We start from the raw sequence: 15,297 nt of genomic DNA on the forward strand, positions 1-15,297 counted from the left end.
TTACTTACTACCCTTGACATCACTTCAGTGAGGGTCGCTCTAGTTAAATATTTCATTTGCTATAATGTCCATCTTCATCAAGCTATTTTTGAAGCAAACTGAAAAATCTTCAAATCTTTGTTTCTTTGTCTTTGTAAGAAGAGGGCCCTGTTCATTGTTCCCTTTAATACTTAGCAAATTGCCAGAGCAATTCACAAAACCCTTAAAAGAAAAGGGCATGCTGGAGAAATTCAAAGTAACTCATGGAAAATGTCCTTTTCTCATTTTCTTAGTCTTTTCCACTGTCAAATACCCTGCCTAAGTCCAGTCTCTGTCAGAGAGGCAAAGATGCTTTATTAACAGTATCCTCATAAATATTCTGCGCTTGAATGAACAAGATGAAGGATACTTGACATTTAAATGTTTCTTACAACTTCATTTATAAAGCAATTCTCTGATATCAAAGCATGCCTCCATAGTTACACATGAAAAAAATTACAGCCTTCTTAGACTCCTCCATAAGTGTCTTACCATCAGAGATACAGCACCATTTTCTTAAACCCATAAAGAACTGAGTTCTGTTTGCCAAATCAGAACCACCCGGGTAACACTGCTGAGAAGGACACATCACTAAGCTTCAGTGTCTGTAACTTACCTACAAACCTTCACCACAGAAGCAGGTTTCTGTCCTGGGAAGACTGAGAGCTGGAAATTATGGCATTGCATGGGGTACTGGGGAGTGGAGGAAACATTGCAGTGAAGTCACACATCAGGCACCTCCTCTGCACTCTCAGTCTGATCTGCATCGCTGCCTACAGAAGCTGAGGAGAGACAGGAAAACTCAGAGGCCTCCCCACCCTGCAGAGGTGTCTCCAGAGCAGCAGGGCAAGAACATTTCCAGGTCAAAAGCAAGAACTCCAAAGCCAGCAGCTTTCCAACAAGTGGTTTGTACATGTACCAGAGGCTGATACTGATCCCCACAAAACCTGAATTCTCATTAACACTTCCATTACTTTTTCTATAGATTGGAGATCTTCTTAAGTACTCTGAGACAAAGAAAAAATAATCATTTTTAAAATGCACTGCATAAGTATTAGTTGGTTGTTACCATTATTATTATTAATAGTACTGTGTCTTCATATGGTAAATATTACTTCCTGCTTCTCCCATAGCATGAAATAAGCCCCCTATGGAAATGTCATTGTGCAGATCTCAGCACAGGCAGGCTGACCTCAGTCCTCAGGAATTAATGCACAGCTTTAAAGAAAGTCACACCAGAAGCATACATTACTTTATGGGTTTCTCTGTAAAATAACCTATCCCTCTTTGAGGCATGATTTAAAGACAGAGCCTGCAGGACATAAATCACAGCTGCTAAAAATACAAACCCCTTTAAGACATCACTCCTTAACAGCATCAAAATCTTCACAGGAAAAGACACCTGCCCCAGCAACAGGGAATAATCACCTTCTCCAAAGCACGTGTTGGATGCCTGCTGGAGTTAGCAGGTTCACAGTGCCAAGTTTTCCTTTGGAAGAGAAGACAAGTTTCAAAATGCAAACCAAAAACCCGTATTTCCTCAAAAAAAAAAAAAAAAGGAGCTACTTTTCCAAAGGGTGAAGTGTATTACAGAGAAAAAGGTGCACAAAGGTCTCACACAACTCCCTGGGAAAGGCTGTCCCATTCTTGCACCCCAGTTAGCAATGCAGTCAAGCCAGGACATGGGAACTGGCTGCTAAGAGCCACCCTCGCTTAGTGGCTTCACTACCCCAAACTACTGGTAAGAGTCAGATTCAGAGAGTTAATTTTATGTAAGAGGTCTTTCTCCAAGTTCCTTTTGGTGATGCACTAGATCATCAGGTCTTTGAAGCAATAAATAATTTTGATTTCATTTTCTTTCCCTTCCTACCAAAGTAACAATGCCATCATACTTAGGCCATTTTCTTTGGTTAACAAGACTTTCCAGCCACCATGAAAAATGTTAAAATGTTGATAGTTTCATCCCAAATTGGAATAAACTGTCTACAATTTACCTTATTTTTTCAAATGGACACTTTACCAGACTTTTGATGAGCTTACAACACATTGCTTCCAAGTCTTTCTTTGCTCATCCCATCTACACTCTACTTAACATTAGAATAATTTTACAGAGTACAATCCATGTGCATCCACAGGGCACAGAAACGTTGAGCAGAAAGAGCACAGTTTGAAAAAAACCCCACAGATTTTGTCAAACCAATATCATCTTACCACAAAATGCCTGACACATTTTGCTGGTAATACCAAACCCAACAAAGTGAATGTTCTCATATATTAGTGTAAGAACTGGACAGCATACAACTCAAAGCAGAGAGCAGATCTGGCAGCAGCTTTCTCCTCCCCTCCAAAGTGACCTGGGTTACACAGGGCTCTGCTCTGTACAGGCTCTGACAAATATTCACCTTTCAGCCCCCTGGCCTCCAACACTTCCAGAGATGGCTCAGCCACAGCTTCTCAGGCCAGCATGTTCCAGTGCCTCAGCACCCTCACAGCTTCAAACTTTCCCTCCTCTTGCCCTTTACTGAAAGGCTTTAAATTCCAAAACAATGATCCAATTATTAAAGAGAAAAAAAATTACATCATCCAGAAAAAAAAAAAAGAAAAAAGAAGAATCTCAGTTTGAAGTGAAGGCGGATTATCCTTGACTAAGGCTGGCCCAGTGCAGAAGCTTGTGCCTGAGCCTGGCAGCTCTGATGATGAAAGGAAAGTTACTTGCAATACCTATCTTGGACCATGAATGACATTCCTTTCTCTACAAATTTCCCCACCCACATGGCAAATGTTGCATTAGCAGATGTTCATGGACACTGTAAAATAGGTGGCTTTTCCCATATATTTTTGGTGCTTTTGTGTGGTGTTTTTCTGTTTCTTCATTTTTGCAATTAAACTGCTTGACTTCAGAAGTTATTGTCACACAAAGTGCAGCAGAAGAGATAACAAAGCCCACAACAACCACATGAGGTAAAATAAAAACAAACAAACAAATAAATAAAAGCTCGCTGTATTTCGATTTCCCAGCTGGAAGTGAGAAGGATATTGGGAATGCTCATGAAAACATAACTAAAGATAAGAACAGTCATCCAAAAATGTGTGTCTCAGAAAAAATACCCTAAAGATCCTATTAAAATATTCTGGATAATAGGTAACCGTCAGGCTTTACCCATGAGCAGCACCAATCCTGGCAGGCATCCTGCCCTCAGCCATCCCAGAGGATGTTCCTCCTGTGCACACAGAGCTTCCTCTGGAAATGCTAGCCAGGTCCCAGCAGCAGTGAAATTACCCTGTCCACAGGGCTCCTTCACTTGGCTGCAGTATCTCGCTGACAAAGCTCTCATGCTCCACAGCCCCACTCCTGTCTGATTGTCATCATCTCAGAAATCTCTGCAATATGCTCCTGGAAGGGGCATGACATAAAGCAAATGGAACCAAGCCTTGGATGGGGAATTGTCCCAGGAAGCATCCATGCTAGACATTGTACAATCCTGAACCAGATGCTTCTCAAAAATGTTATCCTAGTGGCACAATTCACCTCATTGCCATCTCTCATTTAAGACCTCACACTTACAAAGTCTACAGAACAAGGCACATGCCCTTCTGATATGTCAGGGACTTTTTTTGCCTTGTGGAAGCTTCCCTGTTGAATACTCCCATGTATCCAAAAGTAGACCTTATCCCCTTTTAAAGAGGCTAAGGAGGGAAAAGAGGATAGACAAATATTTTCATGAGAAAGAATTTCTTCTGTATGCCTTCGTCTCCTGCCAACATCCCAGGTATACCAGCCCCATTTCCCCTTGGACTAGGCAATAAAGACAGTTGAAGTCTTCAACCTAACAACAGTGTCCTTACTTGCTCACCATGCCTTGAACATGCAAGAAAGGAATAAAAAGGAGGAGGGAGAAAAGATGAGAGGTGGTTGCTGGAACAACATCTGCTACATCTAGGAACAGAAAGCAAGTGCACAGAAATTAGGGCCATATACACACATTCAACAACCAAATATGTAAGCATGGAAAAACCATCAGGATTTCACAAGTTAGGATTCTCCTGCTCTTTTACACCTTATTATTGTTACCTAACTGGATGGGGTCTCTGCAAGGAACAAGCCCAAGATGTACCAATATCGAGGTTAGGGACAAAAGCCCACTTTGGCTGCAGCAGGGCAGTCCAGCACCTGCAGCAGCACAAGCACAGCTCAGTGTGAATGAGCACCCGCCCAGGCTGAGGGCTGCAGGCAGCCTGAGTCATCTTTCCACAGCACTTCCCTTGCAAAATAAAATGTGGCAACATCCTCCTTGGAAAGTGCAGTGCCTGACACCCCTACCCAGATAAGAGAGCACAGAGAGCAGCTTATCTCACCACCCTTCACCAAGCCCTGAAACAGATACAGTGCTTTTAAAGCACTTAGCACTGCCCCTCCAGACACCACTGCCACTCTAAACCCAACACTTCAGCTCAAGTTCACATCACTCCCTAAGAACTGTACCTAGCCTGCAGCAGAGAGCTACCAAAGTGTTCTTAGCCATTCCCTGCTCCCACGCTCCCTCCTCAAATTAAAAGGCTGTGGCAAACATGGAATACAAACAAATTCCCCGTGTTCAGTGGCACACACCACATTTCTGTCCATTATTAGATGTGACAAACACGAGAGGGGGCAGAGCAAAGGGCAGGGCACTCAGCGATCTTGTCATACAGAACTTCTCAAACATGCTCAGAGCAGTGTGGGATTACTCAAGGCTTCCCATGCGGTGGGTCAGCAGCACCAGGCGTGCAGCAAAACAGCTTCCTGGGAAACCCAGACAGAGCAAGGGGAAAAAACAGCCCTGTGCACATCCTGTCAGGCACCTGGCACACACCAGTGTGTCCTTCAGGGACTGTTCACCACTTTGGTCTCTTCTACTATCACCTTTTACACTAAACCCAGCCCACTGAGAGATTTTGTCAGGTGCAGAAAGAGGTCAGGCTAATGCCAAGAATTTGAGGACAGAAAAACCTTGAGCTCTCCCACTCTTTTCCATCACATGTTCAAGGTAAGAAAACGCTGCTGGCACATCCCTTTAATGTCCTGCTCCCCAGGGCACACTGCAAGATGGCTTGTGCTGGGGCATTTCAGCCTTCAGAAGACAGAAAGCAATCCCTGAAGCACCACACTGCATGCAGCATCTCCCTCTACCAAACTGCCTTTCCTAGAAATGCTGCCCCAGGTCTGGTAAGTGCATGGAAATGAAGTCCTTGCCGTTCAAGAGGAAGGGAAGGCAGGCATCACTACCCCAGGCACACGTGGTTTCTCCAGACCTGGGTAGCCACCTCACACTGGGCTGATGTGCACTGTTTATTTTTCAAGCATCTTCAGAGAGCAGCTTTCCCTTGTGGCAGCTCTCCTGCACAGGCTCTGTTCTTATGCAGACAGAAGGCTGCACTGCTGCTGCCTTTTTGATCTTGGGGCCGAGGTGAGGGGGCCAGAGGAGGGGAATGCAGTGGGAATTCCTCCACCCTAATGCTATTGGTTTGCTTTTCAAGATGCTCAGCAGCACTGCACGAGACAATCCTGTGCAGCAGAGGCTCTCTTTAAGATGATACCCTCACTTTCTCGTGTGACCTTTATTCCCTGTTTGCTTTCCTGGGAGGGTGAGAAGGCTGTAACCGACCTGGAGCATCCCCGTCTCCAGGGCTGCTTTGGCTCACACAGCAGCATCTCCATCCTCACAACTGCTTCTCCTAGCAGATGTTAAATACAGAGCAAGGGGTGAAAACCCCTGGCACAGTGATGCTTGTGTGGGCACCTGCCCTCTCCCATGTGGCTCTTGCAGCTCCTAGCTCAGCCAAAGCAATGAATGAGGGTGCAGGATGGCACGGCTCTCCTCAAGAGCATTCTCCTTTTTGCTCCCTTGCTGGCACCTCCTTCCTCCCAGTTACGCCTTTCCCACCAGTTCCATCCAGGTGGCAGAGTCCAGAAACAATAACAGGGATATTGAAATGGCTTTCTGCTAGAGAAACAGCAGCAGCAGTGGCTGCTGTCAAAAGAGAATCTACTCAAATTTTTCAGAGGTGCTAGGAGAAAGCAAAGATAATCCAGCCACCAGCTTTAAAAGACACAGGAGAGGCCACTCACATAACCAGCTCACCTTACATGCTCCAGGAGAAGCCAACACATTACATTTCACTGACATTGCCTCCACCCACAGAAAAGGGCTGATGGCTGCTGAGGAGTATGCCTTGGACTCAGCCTGTCTGCACTGGTATTGTGCTTTCAGAGCAGAGGAGGAAAACATCTTCGGAGATGCTGTGAGACAGAGCTGGACCTGAGGTCTTCCAGTTGCCTTCTAGAGATGGCACCAGGGTAGTCCATGAGGAAGAAGAGTCAAACAGATGCTTGGACTTAGAGTGGACAGGATAGAATCACTTCAAGAATTGTACATTGGGAGTTTTTGTATTACCACAAACATTAATTTCTACAACACTGACCAAGATTAGCACTAGTTTACAAACTCTTTTTCCTTTAATGTCTTCAAGTCCTCAAAATGTATATTTTTTCCCATGAATTTTCAAATGCTCAATATTTTCATTGCAGATATTTCTAGAAAATTCACCACTAGCTCAGCATTTCCTATTAAATGATCATTGTGGCCATCCTTAGCAACTTTAACTTATGGAAACGGGTCAAACCACAAAAATTCACACCTACAGTTGTGCTGTATATAGATACCCAAGCAGACAGGAGCCACACCAAGCAATGTGTGGGAGGAAGTGGCCAGAGATGTTCGCAGAGTTATTGCCTCTTTTAGACACCAAGCAGAGATCTAAATAGATCCAACAAATGCAGCTGAAGGTCTGTGTGGCTTTATATGGGAATTTTGTGGTCATCAAAGCTTCAGATTAGCATTTCAAGGGGAAAGCAAAGTAATTATTATAGTTTGTTACTAATTTGCAAACAGCCCATTTCCCACCATACATATTAAGAGTATCCTGAAGACTTGTACAGCCTCAGAGGAATAAAACCCATATTATAGTAATAATATGGGCAAATTACATGTAAAGCTGAGAGAAAATTAAGTTTTCAAATGCCGTATTAAAACATATGAGGAATCAGCCTCCCACCCAGCCAAATGTCAGGAGGGAAGAAAAGACTAATTCAGCCCCATTTTATACCCACGTGACCCAAAGGATGCTGGATGAAAAGGCCTCCTTGTACCAGCAGCACTGCACACTCCTGCAGTTTCATCCCAGTCTTGCAGCAGCTGGTGCTTCCAGGAAGCCTGAGAACCTGCAGGCACGTCACTCACCCAAATCTAGGCTCTGCACAAAAAAAGAACATGTACCATAAAAATAAGTTTCCAATTCTCAGTTGCAAATAAAACCTTGAAATAGGCAACATAGCTGGGCCAAAAAGCTCATAAACATGACAACACATCCAAAAATTAAAAAAAAAAAGAAAAAAAACCCATCCTCATGAACTTTCTGAGGTATAACTCATGAATTTTGAGCACTTAAGGCTTGCAAAGATATACAAACTTCTTATAAAGATGCACAGCTAGGTCTCAGAATTCCCAGGTCACAGATAGCACCTGGACTCAACCAGAAAGTGGCTGGTTTTCAGCATCCACCTTAACCAAGTCACTGCCACTTTGGTTAAGTGCTGCTGTTGGCAGTCGAGGCCCTGGCACAAGTCCCTGGTTGAGCTATTCCCAGCAGGTATGGCATCCCAGCCCTTTCCCTGGAGAAGGAAAAGAGCCAGCCACTCATGTAAGACAGGGCTTTATCAGGGAGCAAGACTGGGAAAGCCCAACTGCATCCAGGAATCCCATCTTTCTGAGTTTTTCAAAATGCAGCCACCTCTGGGGGAGACCCACAGATTCCTCCTCACAGCAAGTCTGATGAATAAGAGGAAGAGTTGATAAAGGTCTGTTTTACACAGAATTTCTGCACCCTAACATGTCCCTAGCCTACACTCTGTGTTTTCCAACAAAATCCCTTTTGTGCTTTCCCCCTGCTGCCACTCCTACAAGGAAGAGCTCCCAACAGCCACCTCCAAAGTGCCTTTGTTGTTTGTCTTCAAGACAGCCTTCAAAGTCTCCTGAACCACCATGCAAACAAACAGCTTGTCAGCACTTAAACAGCATCTTTCCTGAGAGACATCCATAGACCAGCCTCCTTATCAGTCCTCACACACCCCTATCTGCAACCCCTTGTCTTGGGCTCACTTTGGAAGTGGTCTGAGGACAAAACCATTTTGTTTTGTTCCAATGCATTCCCTGACATCCTGGAGCACAACTAAGACTCTTTGGCCTCACAAACCAAGTAACAAATCCTAAGAAAATGAACCCATTAAGAGTTAACCTGAATGTGTGTAGATCCCCTGCATGTGTTATTAATAGGAACTGAGAAACTCTCTTGATTTCTTCTATTTTCACAGACACATTTTAGTTCCCCAACCAATCTATAACATGACTTCACAGAACCATAGAATGCATTAGGTTGGAAGGAACTTTAAAGATCATCTCGTTCCAACCCCCTGCCATGGGCAGGGACAGCTTTCACTATCCCAGGTTGTTCAGAGCTCCATCAACCTGGCCTTGAACACCCGCAGGGAAGGGGCAGCCAGCCTCTCTGAGCAGCCTGTCCCTCACAGGGAAGACTTTCTGCCCAAAATTCCGTCTCAGCCAGCCCTCTGTCAGCTGGAAGCCATCTCCCCTTTCCCTGTCACCTGCCTTCTGAAAAGTCCCTCTCCAGCTCTTTCGGCACTGGAAGAGGCTCTAAGGTCTCCTGGGGCCTTCTCTTCTCCAGGCTCAACAATCCCAACTCTCTCAGGAGCTGGGAAACATTACCACGACCTTTCTAAAAGAAAAGAAAGAAAATAAATCTGGAATCACAAAAATAAACCATCTGGGCCAAATACTATACACAAGTGAACAACCTCGATACAGCTGCTTATTTATACTGATTTGTCTGCAGGAGCAGGACGTGGCTGCAAGAAAATCCATGCTTTATTTTGTCACCTCCCATGAAAAATTTTGCTTGCAGGGACTTGGTTCACGATTCTCCTAAGCACTCATGAGACCTAGTCCCACCTCTCAACAGAGTCATCCTCAGTCTTACAGAACTCTGTTACCTCCTCAGTGGAATAATTCACCCACCTGTGAAGCAGGGACAGTACCTTGGTCATGGCTGTTAGGAAGGTATGTTCATCTGCATCTGGGATATATTATTTGATGACAAAGCAACCAGAGGAAAAAAAATGCCACTGACCTTCCCCCTGGGTTTTTTCTCTTTTTAAGTGTTGGCAGGAAGATCTCAAAGTTTGTAAGAGTCATTAGACACTATCATGGTATACAGAACTAATAATGAAGAGCAGTTTAAAACATATTCTATTCCTTCAGCTCCGAAAAAAATAATTATGACCAAAAAAATTACAGCAAAGTGAAAAAATGTCATAATTGAAATAAACCATGAAGATCCCACATGGAGAGAAGCATACATTTGGAGATATCATTTATCCCCTAAAGCTATGGCTACTGTAGTATGAAGTTAAATTGCTTGCAGTTCTTCCAAAAGACAACCTGTTTCTTGGAGGTATCATAACAATTTGGGAATCCTGCAGTTGCTATGGCAACTACTGCTGCATCCAACAGCAAAGTATTGTGTGTAGTTAGATAAATCTACTTAAGTTATATCTGCCCTGAGTTTCCAAAGCTACAGCAAGTTATTATGCGCCCTTAAAATAAAAGAATGTAAATTGAAGAAACATGTTTCAACATTGAACAACAGTGCATAGAAAGCACTTTCTCCATAAACACTGCCTTTCAGGGCCTGGTCATCATGTACCTTTGCAAGGTTCCTTATGGGGAATTCTTATGGCAAATACCTGTATTTATTCAAATAAACCAGAGTGATATTAGGATGACATCTCAGTACAATAACACAATTGCATGATCTCTGTGCATCTTTTGGCATTACCCTGGTAACACAATAGGCTTTCCCTCTGGCATTTGGTATGCATTTGCTGAAAAGAAAAAGAAAAAGGAAAAAAAAAATTTAAAAAGCAAGCTTTAATATAAAATAAAATGCCCTGAGATGTACTACTTTATCATTCTAGGTCTTTCATCTCCTGCCTTCGAGAGCCACAACATTCCAGGGAAAGCAGACTTCTGTTATCACAGCCCAACCACACAGCAAACACACAGTGCCCTCCATGTAAATAACCTCACCAGTGCCAAGGCCTCCATTTCCTTTTCCATCCCTTTGCTTTTCATAAAGGACTTCCTGCAGGAACACAGATTATTTGCAGTTCATTTGCATACTATGGGGAGAAGCTCTAACACACTTCATAAGTGCTTCATTTGCTCCAGTTGCTCGCTTTATCTCAGCAGGGATAACCAGCATATGAGCCAAGAGCCCTTCCCAGATGAGAGGTATCTGCCAGCAACCAGCTGATATTTTTTTCAGTTTAAAAGATTATCTGTTTTTTTGTGGTAATACCTAAGCACAGATCTACTCTGAAAAGACAGCAACAGAAAACTAAACCATTTCTCAAAGCAAAACAATAGACCCAGAGATGACTCAGGAGTGAAGCTTGGAGACTGAAACAAGAATCACAATCTCTGCAACGCTACTGAGATTTGAACACTTAGTTCATTAAAGCAGGGAAAGCTAACTCATCATTTCTGATTTCACCACAAAAATGCTTTTATGTTTTGTAGTTAAGAGGAGCTACACCATTCACCACAGCGGTTTTTAAGAGCCTAAAATCATCTGCACTAACAAAACCTGGACACGCCGGAGTGCCAGGCAGTGACATTGCAGAGATGAAGAAGGAGGACTCATGGTCCCCAGTGGTGACAGCACCCTGCTGCTCCTGGTCACAGGCCCAGGGGAGAGAGCAGAGCTTCAGCCGCCACCTCCCAAAGGGATGCACAGCCACGCGGCACCAGTCCGAGTGCTCACAAACACACCTGTGTACAAAAGCAAGTGCTCTGTAGTTCTCAGAGGTAAATTAAATGGCTTCAAAATTAGTGGAAGAGCAAGAGAGCCCTTCTGGGTTCCCTTCAAGGCATGGCATTGTTTGAGTGTATTTGACTGTTGGAGTATATGCTCTTTGGAGAGGGTGTCTTCTTTAGGCACTGGGATTTTAGCTGTAGGAGCTGAAGGAGGACACTGGAATTGCACTGGAAACGCCTTTTCCCAGTTAGTGCAGCATCCCAGAGACCAGAGCAGCTGAAGCAGCTGAGCCCTGCCCTCCTGAAGGCACAGCTCCCTGGCACAGCCCGAGGCAGCGCTGCAGTGCTCCCTCTGACACACACAATGGAGAGGAGCTTCACCTTTTACTGCTCTTCCACCGACAGCACACAACGAGATCAAAGACTTGGGTTTATTTTTACATTTTTATGACTTTTCCCACCCCTTTGCTACCACGCTGGCGGCATTTCCCACCCCCAGCACTGGGCCCTGGCTGACCCCACAGGGATGCCTATGCCCAGGAGGGCAGAGATACAGTTGCTATGGCAACACTACCTCCAAATTTTCTGGCCTCCATGCATGTAACATATTAACCTTATCATTTAATTGCCAGATGAATTTCAGGGTGGCACACAGAAAATCACTTTTAAGTAGATTTGCAGAGTAGTCATTCTGACAGGCAGCATTTCTGCACATCAGGGCTGTTCTCCTCATTATCCCACCACCTGACCCACAGTGCAGAGAAAGGACCTTTCTCCCTCCACCAGCCAAAATCCTCACAGGAGTCTCTGCTAAAGCCTCCTGCTTTGCTCTGCCTCACAGTCCATCCAAAGCCATCACCCCTTCTCTGTGGTCAGTTGTAGGCACCGTGCAGGGACAGGGTGGGCTCACACTGTCACCCCAGTCCAGCCAGGAGGAGCCTCTTACAGGACCACATCCTGCAGGAAATAAATCCCACAGCACACAGGGCCTGCCCTGCTTAGCCCAAGGGTGCTTCCTCAAAAATCTGTTATTGCAGAGAGCTCTCACAACAGGCAGGCAAGTAATAAACCAAATTCTTCTTCCTACATAAGGATGCCATGGAAGGAGAGCTGTCCCCTTCAGCTCCTCACACAGCAATATAAAACCAGCCTCAGGAGCACCTCATCCCCTCCCACCAAAGCCACTGGTCAGAGCTGCTGCCCAAAACCACTGAGAGCAAACAAACCACGCACCTCCTGTTGATCCCAAACCTCCTGGAGCACGTGACCCCACCAAAAACTTCTTGTTTTCAACATGCTTCCTCTGGATAGAATTTCAGAGATTAAACACCTACCCAGACCCCAGGGAGTACTGCACAGAATTCCTTGGGCTTGTGGACTATTAAACCTGAAAATTGATTTTGCTGGCTCTGTAATTTTCTTGACCATTTGCAGGAGTGAGAATCAACCACTTACCTTTTTTTTCACTTCAACCACTTATTTTGAGCACATGGGGGAAGGAGAGAAGTGGGAGGAATCTATTTTATTTCTTGGCCACTTAAACTTGTTTATTCTAGAAAATAGCATCCAAATGCATTTTCCAAGAAAACAGCATGATACTACCCGCTATCAGCAGCAGGCATGGAGAGCTCTCTGCTCAAGAACTTTCCATGGACTCGCAGAAAGACCAGCTTCTGCCAGGAAAGGGACCTGAACCAATATGAAAACAAGAATATGTGAGTTTAGTCACAGCTACTGTGACCAGTAACTCCTCACTGAACCATTTAAGTCTGCAAGTTAATGCAGTATTACATAAAAAAGCATTTCCATTCATTGCTTCTCAACATTCCCAATTTTGGAATTCAATGTATTACTGAAGGCTACTGTTGTATACATAAAAATACACATGTTCAACAAAAAAAACCAGTCAGGAAACAGAATTCACAGACAAGGCTGGGAATTCTCTATAAAAAAAATAAGCATCTCAAGTGTGTTGAAGGTAGACAGGCCACACCAGCTTAGAATGTTCCAGGTGCAAAGGTGACTCTCAACAGCTATCTCTGGGCACTGCCAGTTTTATTCTGAAGGAAACAGAGGACCAAATGGCAGAAGATACAATGTGTAAGCTGGTTAACTTTGGCTGCCTCTGTTCCCATTGTGTGTCTGCCATCACAGTAGATATTTCCTACTTCTGGATGTTCTGGACAATAAATATTCACAGGAAGGTCATAGGGGCATGGCAAATCCTGACAGAGGGGCTGTGTATCCCCCCGCAGGGGATGGATCTTGCAGTACATGGGATGTGCGAGACACCCTAAGCAGGCAAGGGCGAGTTCCCAGTGCTCAGGCAGGTCCCACCTCTGGCTGTCTCTCGAGCTCATTTGTACACCCTGCTGCTGGGCCCTGGCTCAGCTTGTGTGGCACTGGGCCTCGCCAGCCCAGCTCAGGAAGTCACTGAGCATGACCAAGTGGAACCAGGTCTGCTCCGAAGGGAGCGCAGGAGGGAGGGAAGGAAGCGCCAACATTCCCAAGGGCGCTTCCCTTCCGTGGGTCACTGCTGAGGCAGACACTATTCAGCAGCCCCCCAGCAGGACTGGGGCCCTCCTTCCCACAAATCTCCACGGTCAAAATGTTCCAGACCCTTTGTTTCAAGCCTCTCTCACCCTTTGCCCCATGCAGAGACATGATCATAATCCTCTCTTTCTCCACCACCCTCCCTGTGCATCAGTCTCCCCTTCCATCACAAACCTGCTCCAAGAATTGTCCTTCCTAAAACCCACATGGCCCACAAGGAGAACCCTCTGGAGCTGACCCCAGAAAAAACCTGGGGCACTGACCACAGCTCTGCCTCCTTGCAGAGGGGGCTGCAGTTGTGATGCGTGCTCTTTCCTTCTGGTTATAGCCTCTAACCTGTTTGCTGGTTTACAGCAGCCATATAACAGCCTGAGCACTACAAGGATTTTTCTATAATATCCTCTAAATCCTCTCACATCTGCCTCCTGCTAAAATACTCCTTGTCCATGCAGAGACACACACTCTCTCTGTCCAGTCTTACTGCTGGAGTCACTTGGGCACATAGACTGCAGTTACCTGCAAAAATGGAGAAATAGGCACTCAGTCCTGTTTTAAATAATGAAATATAGATTGCCCAAAACCCCCACGTTTGAATGACAGTCTGAACAGTACCCACTTCTTTCTCAGCCAGCCACTGTCTCCTCATCTGTAAAATGGGGCAATGGCACTTCTTGCATCTGAGCGACAGTGTTTGCAAACATTAAGAAACGACTCTGCAGAAGCCAAAAGGGAGTACTCTATTTGCATGCAAATTCATGTAAAAAATTAATCCTCACGTGGTTCCAAAAACACGATGCATACAAATACATTACTGCAAGCCTAAGAAATTTAGCTTTACAAATGCAGTCAACTGTTTTCTACACTGACTGGGGGGAGGAGAGGAGAATCTGACAATGCACCTTCCTTTCTTTAACTGTTAACTCTTTATTCTAAATCTAATATTGATCCTTAATTTTCTATCAGCGTTTTGACTGCAAGAGAGCAGGGGACAAACAGGAGTGGCAAAGACAATCCATTTATTTCACCCTTTCTTCACTCCTGGGGTCAGCTACTCCCTCTCTGAATCAGTGCTAGACCTGCTTGAATAGCTGAGAATGAACCTTCCACAAAGTGTGGATTTACTTTTACTAAATCCTCTAAGTATTAAAGCTCTTCACACCATTTGGTCTTGAAGTGATGCAAGATTGAGGTGTGGACACCAGTGACAATAAAGCGCCATCTGGCAAAGTGAACTCCAGGCAAACAATGACAAGCACAAGTGAAAAGAATTGCAATGATTTCCACAAACATGTGAAATACTATAAACTGTGTGACTTAGCAGCTTCCTCCTCCTCACAAGTAAATAAACATGTCTGCAGAAGGCTGTTTGGTTCTGCCTTTTATATGAGCTGAGAATACACAGAGACGACCCTATTTGCATTCTGCTGTTTAAAAAATATATGCAGATTTGTGAGCAAGGGGGAAAAAGGGCGAGAAAGAAAGAAAAAATAAGAACTAACCAGACTTCACTTTTTCTTGGTTCTTTACTGTCAGGGTGATGTACTGGAAGTCTTTATTTCTTTCAGCTTGGGCCCCTCAGTAGTTCATTCTCCTTCCAGCCTGTTCTCATGCCTTTCTTATCACCTGCTGAGGCCTTGATCATGGACAGAGCAGACAAGCAGCAGGGGACAATTAGAGAGGAGTTCAGACTTTGATCATTTGACCATATGTGAATACAACAGCTGACCACATGTTTTAAAAGACAACTAACTTAAAAGTATTAAAAAAATCACAAAGCAGGCATAGATACTTAAAT

The 15,297-nt window shown here is 44.6% G+C and overlaps 1 long non-coding RNA gene across 1 annotated transcript in view; it reads right to left on the reverse strand.

Moving 5' to 3' along the window:
* LOC136562475 (uncharacterized) overlaps positions 1-15,297 on the reverse strand; it is a 96,875-nt gene that overhangs the window by 11,332 nt on the left and 70,246 nt on the right. The window contains exon 2 of the long non-coding RNA XR_010784524.1: positions 7,169-7,311. This is a non-coding gene — a long non-coding RNA (uncharacterized lncRNA). The remainder of the gene's footprint in view (positions 1-7,168; positions 7,312-15,297) is intronic.

The sequence above is a fragment of the Molothrus aeneus genome, chromosome 14, assembly GCF_037042795.1.
Source record: "Molothrus aeneus isolate 106 chromosome 14, BPBGC_Maene_1.0, whole genome shotgun sequence".
NCBI classification, from domain to species: Eukaryota; Metazoa; Chordata; class Aves; order Passeriformes; family Icteridae; genus Molothrus; species Molothrus aeneus.